The sequence below is a fragment of the Cnephaeus nilssonii genome, assembly GCF_951640355.1.
Source record: "Cnephaeus nilssonii genome assembly, chromosome: 15".
Classification (NCBI taxonomy): domain Eukaryota; kingdom Metazoa; phylum Chordata; class Mammalia; order Chiroptera; family Vespertilionidae; genus Cnephaeus; species Cnephaeus nilssonii.
In genome coordinates, this window is record NC_137086.1 from 56,048,032 (window position 1) to 56,066,313 (window position 18,282).

Genomic DNA, 18,282 nt, shown 5'->3' on the forward strand with positions numbered 1-18,282 from the left:
CTGTTGTTTTCATTTTAGCCTGATCAGCCACTAGGAGCCCTTCTTAGTAGGTGTCTTTTTTCCCCCTTAGGATTCACAATTATGAAATATGAAAATAAAATGATCAATTCTTTCAGTCAAAAAAATAAAAGCAATGACAATTAAAAACCAATGATAAAGTACACCACACGCAAAGCCAAACACATGACAAACTGCAGGGAAGGAGGCTTGCAACGTGTCACAGGCAAAGGTCAAATCTCCCCAATAGATAAAGAGTCTCTAGAAGAATGTCAATAACCCAGAAAGAGAAAAAGGAAGAAATCATTCAAAGAAAAGAATACAATGGCTCTTAAATGTATAAGAATGTCATCAAACTCATACGAGAAATGCAAATTAAAACTACAGATACCAATTTTCACCTATCAGGTTGGCAAAAATCCAACGGGTCAATAATACACAGTTAGTAAGGCTGTAGGCAAAGAGGAATTTTCACACGATCTTTGTAATAGTGTAAATTAGCACAACCCCTTAGGAAGGCATTTTGGCAGCATCTGTCAGAATTAAGACAAATCCTTTGACCCAACAGTTCCACTTCTATACTTCAGATTGACTTGTACACACCCAAAATGACCCTGTGCATAAGTATGCTCATTGCAACACTGTTTGTAGTAGTAAAGTGGATAGAACTCATTAATACTCATCAATGAAGGGCTGGTGAAATAAATAAGGTCCCTCCACAATGGAACATCTTGCACGTACACAACTATGAAAAGGAATGAGGACATTCTCCACCTACTAATGAGGAGCACTCATCAAGGTGGCGGGCAGATAGTGCACGACATTCTGTGTAAAAAAAGAGGAGAACAAGAATCTATAGCTGTATTTGCTTGTATTTCCATAAAGAAACTCTGGAAGAATCTATAAGAAACTAAAAACAGCGTTTCAGAGGAGAGGGAAGGCGGTAGGAACTAGTGATGGGAAATAAGGGAAAGATACACTCGCAAAGTACACAGGCTCATAATTTTGAATTGTGAGCCATGTAAATGTATTACTTGTCCAAAATTAAATTAAATACTACAAGGAAATCCTATCTAATAAAAGAGTAATATGCAAATTGACCATACCTCTGCCACACTCACAAAGCCATGCCCACAAGCCATGCCCACAAGCCAATCAGGAGCAAATATGCAAATAAACCCAACCAAGATGGCTGCAGCCACCAAGAGAGCAGGAGGGAGGCTTGGGTTTCCCTGGCAATGGAGGAAGCCAAGCTTTCTGCCTGCCCTCGCCGGCCTAGGCCTCCACTCAATGCTACAAAGTTTCAATTATAGATCCAAACAGAAATGGCGGCAGCCACGGAGCTGGAAGAGCAGGAGGCTAGGGTTGTCCCCGGCGATGGAGGAAGCCAAGCTTCTACAGCCCTGGCCAGCCTAGGCCTCCACTCCAGGCTACAAAGTTTCAATTATAGAAGATACATAAATCCCAACAGAAATGGCTGCCGCCATGGAGCAAGCAGAAGGCTTGGCTCCACTCCAGGCAACAAAGTTTCAATTGTAGAAGATAAATAAACCCCAGATACCAGGGCCTCCACTTGGGTCTTCAGAGGGCGTGGCTGGCCTGCAAACTACCACAGGTCCCTCGCCCAGGCCACCCCACACCCCAAGGGAACCCCTACCCTGATCCAAGACACCTTTCAGGGCAAACCAGCTGGCCCCCACCCATGCACCAGGCCTCTATCTTATCTAATAAAAGAGTAATATGCAGATTGACCATCACTCCAACACACAAGATGGCTGCCCCCATGTGGTCAAAGATCCTGCCCCCATGTGGACACAAGATGGCCAGCAGGGGAAGGCAGTTGGGAGGGACCAGGCCTGCAAGGGATGGCAGTCGTGGGTGATCAGGCCAGCAGGGGAGGGCAGTTGGGAGGGACTAGGCCTGCAAGGGATGGCAGTTGGGGGCAATCAAGCCTGCAGGAGAGGGCAGTTAGGGGTGACCAGGCTGGCAGAAGAGGGAAGTTGGGGGTAACCAGGCCTGCAGGGAAGGGCAGTTGTGGGGGACCAGGCCTGCAGGGGAGGGCAGTTAGGGGGGACCAGGTCTGTAGGGGAGGGCAGTTAGGGGGACCAGGCCTGCAGGGAAGGGCAGTTAGGGGGGACCAGACCTAAAGGGGAGGGCAGTTAGGGGCAAACAGGCTGGCAGGAGAGTGTTTAGGGGACAATCAGGAAGGCAGGCAGATGAGCAGTTGGGAGCCAGCAGTCCTGGATTGTGAGAGGGGTCTCAGATTGGAGAGGGTGCAGGCTGGGCTGAGGGACATCCCCCCCGCCCCCATGCACGAATTTCGTGCACCGGGCCTTTAGTTATCATATAAAGCATGATCGCAACCAAAAATAAAATTATACCCTGAGCACAGGAGTCATTCTTTAGAATGAAAGATGTACTTTTAACTTTGTTTTGACAAGACAAAAGGCATGCATAAGACAAACATTTCAAGATAAGGTGAGTCATAGAAACACGCAAAGTGCTGGACTAAGAAGGCAATGTGACAAAGTGAAATGAAGAGCATGCCTACGGTACTGGATGCCAGAGAACCAGCCGACCCCCAAACTATGAGAAGTTGTAATGTACATTTTATTTTTATTCCTGTTACGTTACTACGGAAAAAGTAAAAGTTTTTGCTTGTCTGTTTGTTAAGTAAAAGGAAGAGAAGAAAAAGGAAGGAGGAAGGAGGAAGAAGGAAAGAAGGAAGGAGGGAGGAGGAAGGAAAGGAGGAAGGAGGGAGGAGGAAGGAAAGGAGGAAGGAGGGAGGAAAGGCCAATGGGCCTCTTGGGAGGAATGTAAATTGGTGCACCTTTTCTGCGGGGCAATTTTACAGCATCTATCAACACTTTGAATACCCATGCCCTTTGACCCAGAAATCCTTTTCCTGGGAATTTACCCAGTAGACGCATTCCCACAGCTGTGTACTAGTAAAAGGCCATTAATGTGGCATAACGTACACTGAGTGGCCAGATTATTATGATCTCTAAACGCATAGTAATCTGGCCACTCAGATTACTATGAAAGATGTACTTTCATATATATATATGAAAGTATATATATATATATATATATATATATATATATATATATATATATGAATTCGTTCATGGGTGGGGTCCGGCCAGCCTGGCCAGGGGGAGGGGACATGGGCGGTTGGCTGGCCTGCCTGCTGGTCAAACTCCTGGTTGAGGGGACAATTTGCATATTAGCCTTTTATTATATAGGATATACACTGAGTGGCCAAATTATTATGCATTCAGAAATCATAATAATCTGGCCACTCAATGTATAGTTTATAGAACAAAATATGGAATCTACCCAGATGCGCATCATCAGAAAACAGGTTAAGTCACGGTGTCCCCTCCATGCAGCCTCACCTGGGCAGAATGAGGTGGGTGTGTCTGTGTGGAACTGGAAAGATGGCTGTGATGTTAGCGAATGAAAAAACAACTATACAGAATAATAAACAGCACGATTCTATCTGTGTAGAAAGAAAATATAATAAGGGACAAGCATGGCCGTAGGAAATGTCTGGGAGGATCCACGGACATCTGCCAGAGGTAACGGAGGAGCGAGACACGGGGACAGTGGCGAGGAGAGGAGGTGGGAGGACCAGGAGGGAAACAATCACCTTCTTGAATAGACTGTGCTCACCATGTGCATGTATTACTCTGTTTTTATTATGATAAAATACGCATAACATCAAGTTTACCTCTTTAACCATTTTTACGTGTAGAACTCAGTGGCACAAAGTATTGTTGTGCAACCATGCTGACTGTCCAACTCCAGAACGTTTTATCTCCCCAAACTGAAACTCTGTCCCTACGAACCACCAACACCTCGTTTCCTCTCTCCCAGCTCCGGTGACATCTAGTATTCCATCTTCTGTCTTTATAAATTTGTCCATCCTATACTTCGTGCAAGTGGAAATGTACAATATTTGCCCTTCTGTGAATGCTTTGTCTAACCTTTAATTTTTTCAAGGTTCATCCGTGTTGTAGCATGTATTGGCATTTCATTCTTCTTTAAAGCTGCATCATGTTCCATGTAGGGCTTTGCCACACTTCATTTCCCCACTCACCTGTTGAGGGACCCTTGGAGGTTTCCACGTTTGAGCTGTTGTGAATAATGCTGCTGTGAGCATGAGTCTCTGCCTTCAGATGTTCTGTCCACTAGAAGCTGGATGGGATGGTAGTCCTATGTTTAATGTTATGAGAACCCGCCATACCGTCTTCCACAGCAGCTGCCTTTACACTCCCGCCAGCAGTGCACTGGGGTTCCGATTGCTCCTCATTCTGTGTATTACTTTTATGACTGAAAATGTGTTGAGCCCTAACTGGTTTGGCTCAGTGGATAGAGCGTCGGCCTGCGGACTGAAAGGTCCCAGGTTCGATTCCGGTCAAGGGCATGTACCTGGGTTGCCAGCACATCCCCAGTGGGGGGTGTGCAGGAGGCAGCTGATCAGTATTTCTCTCATTGATGTTTCTAACTATTTATCCCTCTCCCTTCCTCTCTGTAAAAAATCAATAAAATATATTTAAAAAGTAAAAATGTGTTGCATTTTTTTAAAAACCTCACATTTTAACATCAATAAGAAAGTCTCTATTTTTTTCTCATTGAAAATATTGTTAGATTACCAATTACTGGAGGGCAGGGGCCTTTTATTTGTTAATGAATTAGCCATTAGTTTAAAAAAACAACCTGCAGTCAGTGGAGTCCTACAGGCTGAGAACAATGGAAGTAAATGATGGCTCATTCCCTCCCCATCAAAGGCTTGAGGCAGTGCTGGTTCTGTCTGTACTAAACAGAATGATCTCGTGTGCACTGGTGGGAGCAAGGTGCCGAGCCCTGCAGGGGACCTCCACTTGGTGTAGAAATCGCACATGTGCTTTGGTCCTTCTCGCGTGTACATGGTTGGGACAAATTATTACAGTGTACACGCGTGGCATTTCTTCCAGGGAGAAGGGGCTCCACAGGAAGTCGGAGAGGAGAGGAGAAGAGCGAGGTCGAGCGAGAATCGAGGAGACAGTCTGGAAAAAAGAGAGGGCAGGGCTATTTGCGGCTGGGACAAGAGATGACCTTTTAAAGGAGTTTTGCAGGGGGACCATAGAAGGCAAGTGCCTTCCTTCTGGCTGTCCGTCCAGCTTGTGAACCTCTGTTTCTGTTAAGGGAACCCCCTCTTGGAGAGCAGAATCCCCTTCGCAACAGGAGCGGAGATCCGAAGCTGCCTTCCCAGGTCACCTGGCAGGGAGGGTACGGACACGTGGCGCCACCAGGGGAGGGACTCACCCAGTGTTTGCAGCGGAAAGTGACGACCTGAAGCTGGTGGTTTGGGGGGTTGTGACTCCTGCAGAGTCTCTCGCTGTGAGAGACGGAGTGAGCACCAATGTTGTCTAACAGGAAGCAGCATCCTGACGGAGACACCTGTGCCGAGTGCCTGTCTCCTTATCGCTCTCAGACACCTTCCGTGCAGACCGAGCAAAGACCTGCACTGCTGTCAAAAGTGCAGCCAGCTGTGTGTTTCCTTTGACCTTATCACTGAGCCAAGGTGAGGACGTGGGGGCCCGGTTCTATCGGGTTTAAACAACATGCACATCGGACGTTGAAATGTTGGGGGCGAGTCTCACCAACCTGCTCGCAGGGGCTGCCTTAGCAATGAGAACGGCAGGAAGACATTTCTTTCCATTTTACTTGTTTCTGTACCGTTCAAATTTTTTTTTTACCGTATTCATATATTATTTTTAAATGTTTCAAAAGTTTAAAATAATTGTGTTAAAATATGATTCATCTACAAATATAACAGGGTGCCTATATGAGGGAAATATACAGTGAAATTCGCCTCTGGCACAGGCACAGCGTTTCCGAGAGCAGGTGGTGAGGAACTGGCCGTCTGCTGAAGTGGGTTCTGAATCCTAAATGCTGGGCTGCTGGAACTGCACATCTTTCTCCCCCCCCCCCCACACACCCCACCCCACCCCCCTTTTTTTTTTAGATTTTAGTTGGCATCTCTTGATGTTATTTTATGTCATTTGTGCAATAAGTGATTATTTTTAACACAATCTTAAACCCCCAGCAGAAGAGTAGGTCTGCTTTGCAGAAGGCCAAAGGCAAAGGAGGGACAGGGGTGGGAGAAAGGGCCTCGTTTAGCAGGAAGAGGTGGGAGGTGAAACTCAGTGCACACAGAGACCTTCCGTGGCCCAGAGGGTCACCCCCACTGAGAGGGGACTGAAAAGACCATCTCTTGCAAAGTCAAAAAGAAGAGAGCACATAAGAAATTGTGGCACACGTGTCCACTGATAAGTGCATGGATGAAGAAGATGTGGTACATATATACAGTGGAATATTACTCAGCCATTAAAAAGAATGAAATCTTGCCATTTGAAACTGCATAGATGAACCTGGAGGGTATTACACTAAGTGAGATAAGTCAGGCAGAGAAAGACAAATACCACACCATTTCACGTATATGTGGAATCGAAAGAACAAAATAAACGAACAAACAAAACAGAAACAAACTCAGAGATACAGAGAACAAACTGATAGTTGCCAGGTGGCATTGGGATTGGGGGTCCAGGTGGAAAAAATGAAGGAATTAAGAAGTACAAACCGGTAGTTACAAAACAGACACAAGGATGTAAAGTACAGCATAAGGAATATAGTCGATAATATTGTAATATGTATGGTGTCAGGGTAACACTGTGCAAAGTATATGATTGTCTAACCACTATGCTGTACAGATGAAACTAATACAGAATAATATTGAATGTAAACTCTAAGTGAAAATTTTTAAAAAGTGTGATATACCCATATAATGGAATATTACTCGGCAGAGAAAAGAGAAACACTATTGGGACCCGTGGCAACGTACAAGAATGTCACAGACATTATGCTGACTGAAAAAGCCAGACACAAAAAGCACACGCCACTGGATCAAATCTACATGAAGTTCTAGAAAAGGGAGAACTACGGTGACAGAAGCAGAAGGGATGGAAAGTGAATTTTTGTATATGATGGGAATTTTTGACAATTGATTTTGCTGGCGTTTACCCTACTGTACACATTTGTCAAAACTCATCACACTGTATACTTTAAATGGGTGCATTTTATTATATGCAAAATATCTATAATACTAAAAGGGTAATATGCTAATTAGACCAGACATCATTCTGAACGTCATTCCAGATGAAGCGAGGGCCGAGGGAAGCTGGTGCCAGCAGCCGGGGGAAGGAAGGCCTACTCTTGCACAAATTTCGTGCATTGGGCCTCTGGTATCTTAATGGATCTTTAAAAAGTGGAGGAGGGGATTTGGGAGAGAACCGGAATGCTGGGCGCATTTACGCTGTGCGTACACTTTGTGGTTTATGAATGAATAATGGAGGGGGCAGCTCTGTTGTTGCCCATTTGAATTCAGGACATGACTAGGCAGAAGTAGCAGAGCCTCCCTCTGTCTCCTCACAGCTTCAGCCCAGGCACCCAGAGATGCCAGGCAAAGGTAAGCAGCCAGGGGGCCCCTCCCTGACCCCTGCATCAGAGGAGGGGGCATTAGATCATCACTCAGCAGGGCCCACTGCCCGCCCGGGACTTTGGCCTCTCCCCAGGACAGCACCAGGTGTAGGGCTGGCAGGAGTCTCCAGTTTATTTTCAAGATTTAAAATCTTGAGTCATCCTTACAGGGAACATCAGGAAAGTAATAACCATGAAAGCTGCGGGCAGCTCCACATTCCATTTCCCTGTGAGGCCTCCGCCCTGTGGGTGGGGACAGAGGCCATGAGGGGCCCTGGTGCCTGCCCTCAACTCAGTTGCTCCCTCTTCCCTGAGGGCAGGAGTCCCCACCCGGTCCCTACCCATTTTTGATCACCTGACTGTCCTTAACACCTGACTTCAGAACACAGAACTGCAGGACAGGTGTGAGGAATGCCTTTCTTATCTGGTCATAAAAAAAGGAGTGGTGGGGAGGGAAAGGTTGAGCGAGTTCCCCAGCTCCAGCCAGTTCCTGGCCCCTGGACTGAATGAGATGTCTGAATGACAAGTTGGGCCGTGGGCTGAAGGCAAGTTCATGTTCTTATCCAGAGAGTTGAAGGCTGCAGAGGGTTTTTGGTGAGAAGATTCTCAGAAGCCCCAAGATGAATACCCATTGTAGCGAGATTAAGAAAAAATCAATAGTAATGATTACTCAGAATAGCAACCTCCATGTATCTGTAGCCTTCAGGTTCACACGGTGTCTTCATTTAAACTGTTAACTTGATTTTCAAAGCCACTGTGCAGGCGGGAAACGTATTATCCTGGCTCTTCACCAAGGTCATGCTGTGACATTCTGTATCAACTCAGAAAGGCACGCCGAAGCTCTAATCCATCCACGAGGAACAAGGAATGTTTGACGTGGGTGCATGGAACTGGTCACGTTATTGAAACCACCCAGCGCGTGTCTGCGTCTTTGTGATGTTCACAGGGACACCTGGGAGGTCTCCGTGGAGAGTGGCAGGGCCAGGCTGGCGTGGTCTCTCATCTCACCCGCCCTCCCTCACCTCAAGGCTCAGCCTCTTCCTGGGTGACCCAGGCCCTTTCCTATCTCCTGCGGAAACGCTTGCTGTAGACCTAGGAGCTCATAGTTGGTAGGTAACTGCCTTCATTATAATAAAGTTTTTGGTAGAAAAACCACCTAAATTCATGGATCACATTGAGTAAACTCTTGGTTGGCCACACCCTGGGAAAACCAGCCTGCAGACCCAGCTGGACAGCAGCCCTCTGCAGGCAGCACTGGGCTTGAGAACGGGGTGGGGGTGGGGAGCTCCAACAGGGGAATAACTTGCATCCATCCTGCCTCCCAGGGATGCTGGGGACACTGCACTGCCTGGGCAGAGGCTGTCTTCGTATGATATGATATATGAACCATCGTATCGAAGTGCCCATGTACTGTCATGGTATAATATTAACAACACGTCACTCTGTTTGTGGGTGACTCCTCTTCTTTCTATGGGGCATTACAAGCCTCTCTGGGGGGGCCAAACCTCATGGAACCTGAAATACCCAGCACAGGTGAACACCATAGGTCGCGGGAGATGGGCAGGTGGGTCCTCAAGAAGGGCTCCAGGAATCTGTTGTCTGGGCAGCTTATCTGGGAGACCCACCCAAGGCCCACAGCCCAGGCCATCCTGTGGCTGAGAGATAACTTGGTCTTCTCGCCCAGCCCTTCAGCTCCTTCCCGTTCTGAGCCCCACAGAACCGACACCAGGTATCAAAGACTTAATGCCAAAAGCAAATATAAAATCTATCCATAACTGGTTGAAATCATATTTTCAATATTTGGATTAAAGCAAATGCATTATGAAAACTAATTTCACCTGTTTCTTTTCACTTTTTAAAATGTGGCTCCAAGAAAAATTACAATTGCATTGGGCTGGGATTGCATGTCCACGGAGCTGGTGTCAGAACAAGGAGGGCACGGAGAGAGTGCGCGTGACAGTCATCGCAGCTGCTCCTCCACCTTCCCCGCTCTCCCTGAGTGTGTGCCTGCGGAAGGGCTGGCACCAGCACGCTAACGGTCCTGGAGTTTTCAGCTGTAAGGTTCTGGGACCTTTGCCCCAGAATCGCCACCCACAGCGGGATAAAGAAACTGGACCTGGAGCTAGTGAAGTGTCGTCCCCACATGGTCACCCGGCAGACAATCCAGTCCCCAGGAGTTTAGGGACCTCTGTCCCAGCAGCCACTTCCAAATGTCCTCTTAAAATTAGCTTTAACTCTGATGAAACTGTGTTTCTAACAGATGCTTCCTCCCCTTCAGACTCCGCCCAGCTTTCCTCAGCGGCCCAGTGAAAAAGGAGCTCTGGCTCCCGCTCCATACAAGGGCCTGGGGTCGGCAGAGTCCAGCTAACGCGCCCTGGGCGGGAGAGCACCAAGCCCAGTGCCGCCCTCTCCCGGGACCCAGCCTGGCGTTGGACCTGGGGGCAAAGGCCCAGTGAGGGACAGCCATTCACACTGCCAACTCCAAATAGATACGAAAAATTAGCCCAGCCCAGCCAGTGTGGCTCAGTGGTTGAGCATAGACCTATGAACCAGGAAGTCACTGTTCGATTCCCGGTCAGGGCACATGCCCAGGTTGCAGGCTCCATCCCCAGTAAGGGGCATGCAGGAGGCAGCTGATCAAACAATTCTCTTTCATCATTGATGTTTCTATCTCTTTCTCCCTCCCCCTTCCTCTCTGAAACCAATAAAAACATATTTAATAAAAAGAAAAAGAAAGACTAGCCAAGTTTGGGCCCAAATCTTCAAGGGCTGTCAGCTCAGCAGCAGCAGCTGGGAGGTCCTGGGAGCTGCTGGCAGCTGAGAGTCAAAGCTCATCCAGCCACATCTCACAGGAGGCACCACACAGAAAATTCTGTTATTTATTTACTTAACATTTTATTTTTATTGATTTTTAGAGAGAGAGGAAGGGACAGGGATAGAGAGAAACATAGATGTGAGAGAGAAACATCAATGGGCTGCCTCCTGCACACCCCCTACCAGGGATTGACCCGAAACCTGGGTATGTGCCCTGACCGAGAATCAAACCAGCAACCTTTCAGTGCACGGGAGGACATCAACCAACTGAGCCACACCGGCCAGGGCCGCACACACACATTCTTATATATCGCATATACTTGAGTCTGTTCAGTTCCAATGATCTGATGTCTATTCTTGGACTATATGGAAAATACCACCAAACTATTCTCACTGTTGCAATTTAACTGAGTGCTAACATTAAACTGAGTATTAACTTTTAATCAGTTTATGCTCTTGCTCGCCCAGTCTCTTTTTTTAATCATTCACCGAGGATACTTAACCTTAATGATCAATCAGGAGGGAAAGGAACGAAAGAGGCCCAAGCAGACTCAGGGGAGCGGGAGGCCCCACCTTCATGTCAAGGAGCCCACACCGGGTGGGACAGGCAGGCTCCTGGCTGCCCAGGGCTGATAGGAGAAAAGGCGCCTGATCACGACTGGAAGCCACGTCCCCAGGGTCAGATGGTGAGACCCAAAGGAAAGGTGCCACAGAAAACAGACAAAGGAACAGGAGGCTGTGTTGTTGTTGGTTTTTTTTTTTGGAGGGGGGGGAGGGTTCAGTGGTGCTTTTTTGTTGTTGCTGTTGTTGTTGTTAATCCTCATCTGCCCTGCCCAGTGCATGTGCCTGCACCCAAGGAAAATGCCCTTGACCAGAATCGAAACCCAGACTCTCTATCCATTGAACCGAATGGGCCAGGGCGAGGCTATGGCTTGAACTGCTGGTATGACTAAGTAAGGGAAAAGGGCATCATGAATATTTAAAAGGTATTCAGACTCCACATAGGGGACTCGCCCTTGAAGCCCAGTGTTGGACCATATTTGCATGGACATGACTGACGGTAAATCCCTCAGGACAGGGCACTTAGGTCCCCTCACCTCTGGGATGGAGGGTCCACCTCTGCCAGGACTGTTAGGACAAATAGGTCAGGGCAGTCTCCCCCGGAGCCCACAGCCCAGGGTCCTGGGGTTCTCAGAAGGGACCAGGTGGTAATTCCCAGTTGTCTCTATATATCAGGGACCACGGCTCAGATCAAAGTAGTGATCGGCATCCCCAGGGTACCAGTTAGGATGGTTTCAGTTGCAAGAAACGAAACCTGGCTCAAACTGGCTTAAACAGTGGGAGAAATGCATGGGCCCAGGTACCAGAGGAGCGCACGGGGAGGCTTGCTGCCACAGCTCACTGATGTTCTGAGGACCTGTTTCTTCCCTTGGCCCAGAACTGCCTTCCCCATGGCTGGCGGCATCCATCGTAAAGGCCGGGATACCCAGAGGATACCTGGGGCTGCATGCTTCCCTTTGGGGGTGTGATCATCACGTGGCAGACATTCCTTGCCCCGAAATCCCCAGCAGAAGTCCTAAGGGTCACCCTGGTGAGACCACACTTGCTCATATGTCAGCCTGGAGGGAGTGGGACTGGCTTGTCTTGGCTGCTGGAGTTGGAAGGACTGAAGTCCCCACCAGAAACCTGGGGCTGCTGAGATATCACATGGCCATAGCACGGGGCTTCCTGTGGGAACGAAAAGGAAAACAGCCTGGAGCCCGGGCCCTGAAGTCTGGAGAGAAATACTTGTGTCACTGGAGAAACTTGGTCCTTTATCTCTTAGATTCATAACATCATTTGTCATTTCTTCCCAAGCTCAGGGCTCAAACCCTGCCAGCCCCAGGGTAAGGCTCCAGAAATGCAGGCCCAGGATATGGGGACTCATGTCAGGAGCTAGAGCCCCACACCACACTGAGCCAGGTCCTCGCTGCCTGCTCCGCCAGCCCCTCAATAAAGGGGCACACAGCTCTCAGGGACAGGGGCCATGTAACCGTGTTTTGTCTAGAAAGCCATTTGCAACTGTCACAGGAAGAAGTACCCAGTGACACAGGAGGCCCTCCAGGGCTGCTGTTCCCTCCTCCCGCCCCCCAACATGGTGACAGTTCCTCGGCGCCAGGAGGGCGGCTCAGGAGGAACCAAGAAAGGAGGCAGCAGCCTGGTGTCAGCCAGCAGCTCTGCAGCAGCGACATCCCGCACAGCCTCTCTCTTTCCAAAACACGGTTTTCATTGGCCTATCGCAGCGGTTTTGTGCTCACACAGATCAGCAGCTCTTCCCATGAACTCTGTGCTTTGACAGCAAATTCTACAGGGTGGGCTGGGGGCTCCCTCTCTCACACAGGGAGTGGGAAGCAGGCAGACCAAGGCTCAGCCCATCAAGGTTTCTCTGCAGTCGAGGTAGACCAGGCGGCCAGAGACCACTGTGTTCACTTGAGATGCTGGAGTTGTGTGCTAGGCATTCAGAAAATGCCAGCATTATCTAAATGCTTATAATTATGCTCAAGTCAGGCTGTGTTGAGTCCAACACTCCACCTTGGGTCATTGATATGGGAGATCTTACCAAGACCCTGGCAATAAAACCCCACAAACAGGCATTTTAGGTGGGGAAATGTTTAAATACACATATTTTGCAATATCCATGAAGGATAAAGGATACTGTCCCCAGTGTCTCCTTAGCTCTGATTTCTATCGTTAACAAACTATCTCAAACGTTAGCAGCTGAAGCCCCAGCCCGGTGGTTCAGTTGACTGAAGCATCAAAGGTTGCAGGCTCAATTCCCCACCAGGACACATACCCAGGGTTCAAACCCCAGTCCCAGTTCAAGTGCGTTTGGGAGGCAACCAGTTGATGTGTCTCTCACCTACTAGTATGTTCCTCTCTCTCTCTCTCTCTCTCTCTCTCTCTCTCTCTCTCTCTCTCTTTCTCCCCCTTTCTCTCTCCTTCTCCCTTCCCCCTCCCTCCCTCCCACACTCTAAAAATCAATGGAAAAAATATCCTTGAGTGAGCATCACCCCCCAAAAAAAATAAATAATATACTTGGCAAAAAATTTTTTGTTTGACAAATACCAAGTGTTGACAAAGGTATAGAATTGGAACTATGATACACTGGTGATGAGAGTATAAAATGTTTCAATTTTGGAGAGCAATTTGGCAAGATCTCATAAGATTAAAGGTAAACATATAGTACAATGCAGCAATTCTAGTCCTTGATTTAGACCCAGAGAAACCCCTGCAGAGATGCCCAAGGAAACCAATATGAGAAGGCAAATGGTAGCACTGTTTTTAATTTTCAAAAATTTGAAACCACCTAAGTGTTGACCAGTAAATCAGATAAACATGTGTGTGGTCATGAAGGAGCCACATATAAACATGGAGGAATCGCACAACTATAATGCTTATAGTAATCTGTGTGAGAATGTATACAGTGTGAGGTCATTTACATAGAGCCTGAGAACCTGCCAACCAGTGGTATGTATCACTTAGAGACGCATACATGTATCATAAAACTAAAAAATGATGAGCACTAAATTCAGTCAGTAGTTCCATTCCTCCTGAATGGAACCAGGGGAGAGCAAATCCAGGCCCTAAAATCGTACACTATATGGTGGGTACATGAATGGTCATTATTTTATTCCTAAACTAGTGGCCCGGTGCACAGATTCGTGCACATTGAAAGGAAATTAAATAGTTGGTCTTCAGACATATGCTGTCAATGACAATGCTTTCTTTCAGCTTCAGAGGTACATTGTACCAATAGTTGGTCTTCAGATACATTCTTCTGGTGTTATGTGCGATTGGTGCCAGCAAGAGCTTTATAGGTATCGCGCATACGCAAGTCAACATTTATTTTTAAATTGCCAGTGTGTGTCATTTGTACTGGCTGGTCGAACAGTTGGATGGACGGTTGGTCACTTAGCCTTTTCTATATATAGATAACCTTTCCTATGCCTGAAATAGTTCACATCAAATTGTTATGAAGGCCCACGTTATGCTAAGCGTGTAGCCCAGTGCTGGGGGGCAGTGGGGGTGCCGGATGAATCTGGTAGCTATAAAACTACCCCTGCTGTGGTCTGCAACGGGGGAGCTGAGAGGAACCTGCGGAGACCAACTTCCTGCTTGTCCACTTCCTGTCCCTGTGAAGTCACCGCACATTGCTTCACTCTGATGCAGCAGTTCCTTCCTCTGCAGCAGTTGGTCCTGTTTGCAGATTGGCAGCCCTCACAGTCAGTCTCTCAAAGTCACCAGCCGCCACATTCCCTCCTCAGGTATGGGCCCAGGCCCACCGACCCTTCCAAGCTGAGACACCAGCACCAGCCATGCGGCGCCGCTTCCCCAGAGATCTATCAGCCTCACAGGGCTCCCCTCCGTGCTCCTAAAGTTGTTGTTGTTGTTGTTAATCCTCAGCCGAGGGTATTTTTCCATTGGTTTTTAGAGAGAGTGGACGGGAGGGGGAGAGACAGAGAGAGAAACATTGATGTGAGAGAGACACATCGATTGGTTGCCTCCTGTACATGCCCCAACCAGGGCCTGAGATTGAGCCTGCAAGCAACATACGTGTCCTTGACCAGAATCAAACCTGGGACCCTTCACTCTGAGGGTCAATGCTCTATCCACTGAGCCAACTCGGCTAGGGCCAAGCTCCTAAAGTTTTAATAACTCCACATCTTTTCCGTTTCCCTGGCCTCCATAGTTCCCACCTCCATGACACCTTAGTGTTTGCTTTGGGCCACTTCAGTTACCCAGTTAACACTTTCCACCTAGTTAACAACGCTTTGACTAAATTTTGTTAAACAGCCCTAACCGATTTGGCTCAGTGGATAGAGCATTGGCCTGCGGACTAAAGGGTCCTGGGTTCAATTCCAGTCAAGGGCATGTTCCTTGGTTGCAGGCACACCCCCAGTAGGGGGTGTGCAGGAGGCAGCTGATCGATGTTTCTCTCTCATCTATGTTTCTAACTCTCTATCCCTCTCCCTTCCTCTCTGTAAAAAATCAATACAATATATTTAATTTTTTTTTATTATTAAACACCTGTGATTCCCATCTTCTGACTGGATTCTGATGCAGAGGTTGGTACCAAGAGTGGGGCTTATCTCCCACCCTCTGGCGTGTATTTTATCTAATGAGGCATCAGGACTCTTGAGTGAGCGGACTTAACATTACAAACATTGACAGCTGGCAGCTTGGGGCCTGGGGTCTCGAGGAGGTCATCACATGCTGAAGGTGGAGCCCGCCTCCCTCCCCTGAAGACCAGGGCACCACTGTAACAGCACCGGGCTTCTTACACTTGGGGGAGAAATAAACTGTCTTCTCTGTTCTTGGTATTTTCTGCCACTAGATTTAACCTAATCCTAATTTATGCAGTGTCTTATAGACTTGCCTTCAAAGGCAATCCATTCAATTAAATTCTTCATTTCAGATTTAAGAAATAAAGGTATCATTAAGGAAAATTACCTGTCATATTACAGTCAAAGAAGATATAAGTGTCAAGGAATCAGTGTCAAGTTGAACGTTACCATATCAAAAAAAGTTACCTATCTTTACTGGCATGATTAGATTCGTTAGTAAACACTATGAAGTATCAGGCACTGCACACTTTATGTGCATTATTTTAATTAATCCTCATGAAAATCTGGTAACATAAGTACAATTATTATCACCAATCTTTGGACAAGGGAACTGAAGCGTAGAGAGATTAAACTTTGAATGGAAAGCCTTTCTCTATGCCAGATAGCGATTCTCCGTGGACACGACAGCCACTCACTCTAAGAAAAGCCAAGTGCCACACCAACTTTACACTCACAAGCTGACAGCATTTCCAGAAAGCTGGCAAGGCCAACCACATTGAGGCTGACGGAGAGCCGGCCAGAAACTAAGGTCTTAGCCCAAAGAAAATTACCTCCCTTCCAAATCATTAAGGAACACACAGGCCCATCATAGGACTCAACTAATGGGCAGTATTGACTAATGTTCCCAGAAGCCGGCCCCCCAAAATTCATCATTGAAATTTAATTTAATAAAAAAGCCCAGGAAAAGACATCAAGTCAATAGGCACTTGGTTCTCATAAGGCTGAAATCTGAACTCTAATGGTCCTTGTACACAGCACAAGGTCTCCCCGGGATTTCCAAAGGCCCATTATCCCTAATGCTAAACTAAAAAGCAGTTTCACTTTAGGAAACAAATTGGCAACTCAGCTGCCAACTATTATTTTGCAAAGCAGGACACAGTGAGTTGAAAATTATATTTTACCAATTAGCACAGTGAGAAACACTGCTGAGGCGTTCGCCCAAGCCTGCAATTAGAGAGCATTTGCTCGCTTCTAGAAATAGAATGAATGGGAGGTAGGCGCCTCTATCTGGGTCTTCAGCAGTGCTACCCTGGGAGGGGAGGCCGAGCTGGAAATGCAGCCGTCCCCAGAACACCACCGTCTCCCTCCTCTGCAGCAGCAGCACTCTGCCCTGCACCCCAGCCTGTTCAGATGAGGTGAGGAAACCCGCATCCTGTCCGAATAGAACAGAAGGCATTTGCACAAAAGCCCGATTGTTAGAAAGGCTAAGGACCAATCAGCAGCTCTAGTGTTTCATTTTCGTAGTTATCTTAAACAGCGGTTAATCGTCTGATGTCTCCATCTGCCACAGAGGTAACAGTTTGGGAGGAGCACCTCGGCGATCTCCAGCTAGCGGACCCTTCCAAGCTTTCAGGCATCTCAGGGTCCCAGCAGAAACAGAGGGTCATTGAAGAATTAGAATTTCGGCCTCTCAAGTAGAGGCAAAAGAACAGGGCTAAAGAGAAATGACTCTGAGATAGGAGTTCAGTAGCCTTATTGAAATTTAGAGCGATGAGCAAGATCAGGCGTGAGACAAGAAAAAAATCACTGGCAAATATATTTACAAATCGGCCCGGCTGGTATGGCTCAATGATTGAGCATTGACCAAGAGGTCACAGTTCAATTCCTGCACATGCCTGGGTTTGGGGCTCGATCCCCAGTAGGGGGCATGCAGGAGGCAGCCCATCAATGATTCTCTCATCTTTAATGTTTCTATCTCTCTCTCCCTCTCCCTTCCGCTCTCTAAAATCAATAAAAAATCTATTTTTAAAAAAAGATATTTGTGAGTCATATGTACTGCACAAACACAGTAGAGAGGGGTTAATAGACCGGGTGTCCCCAGGCCAGTGGATTTTATGGGAAACACCACAGCCCAGCTTTCAGTGAACATGTCACCTTCGGACTCTAAGCAGCTTTAAGTTGCCTGAAGTCAAGAGTAAGGTAGGGTGAGAACAAATCCTTTTATTTCCTTGCCAACCAGGAAATGAACTGTTGAAAGCCCCAGCTTACCAGTAGCCTAAAGCTTAGCCCAGCCTGCAAAGGCGATGGCAACTTGCCAGTAAACAAGAGCATGATTATATAAGCCACTGCAGTGGTTAACCAGGTGGCTCAACACTGACCTGCTTATTCTAACTCCACTGAACTTTTAGACACTAAAGGGGCTTTACCAAGGAAGCAGCAGCTTCATCTCTTAGAAACATTCTGTGTGTGGTGTGTTTGTGCCCACACGCACACGTAGGTGCACACATGTACAGGCAAAATGCCTAAGAAGATATGCAACCTATTGAGTTACCTTTGGGTAATGGAACAGGGAAACAGGAAAGCATGCAAGGCATTCTCTACCTTATATGCTTAATTGTTCAAAAAAATTTCAATTTAAACATTCCAATGAATTTTTCACTTAAAATGACTAAGCCCTAGCCGGTTTAGTACTCAGTGGATAGAGTGTCCACCTGAGGACTGAAGGGTCCCGGGTTCAATTCCAGTCAAGGGCATGTACCTCGGTTGCAGGCTCCCAGCCCTGCCCGGGGGCATGCGGGAGGCAACCAATCAATGTGTCTCTCACATCAGGGTTTCTCTCTGT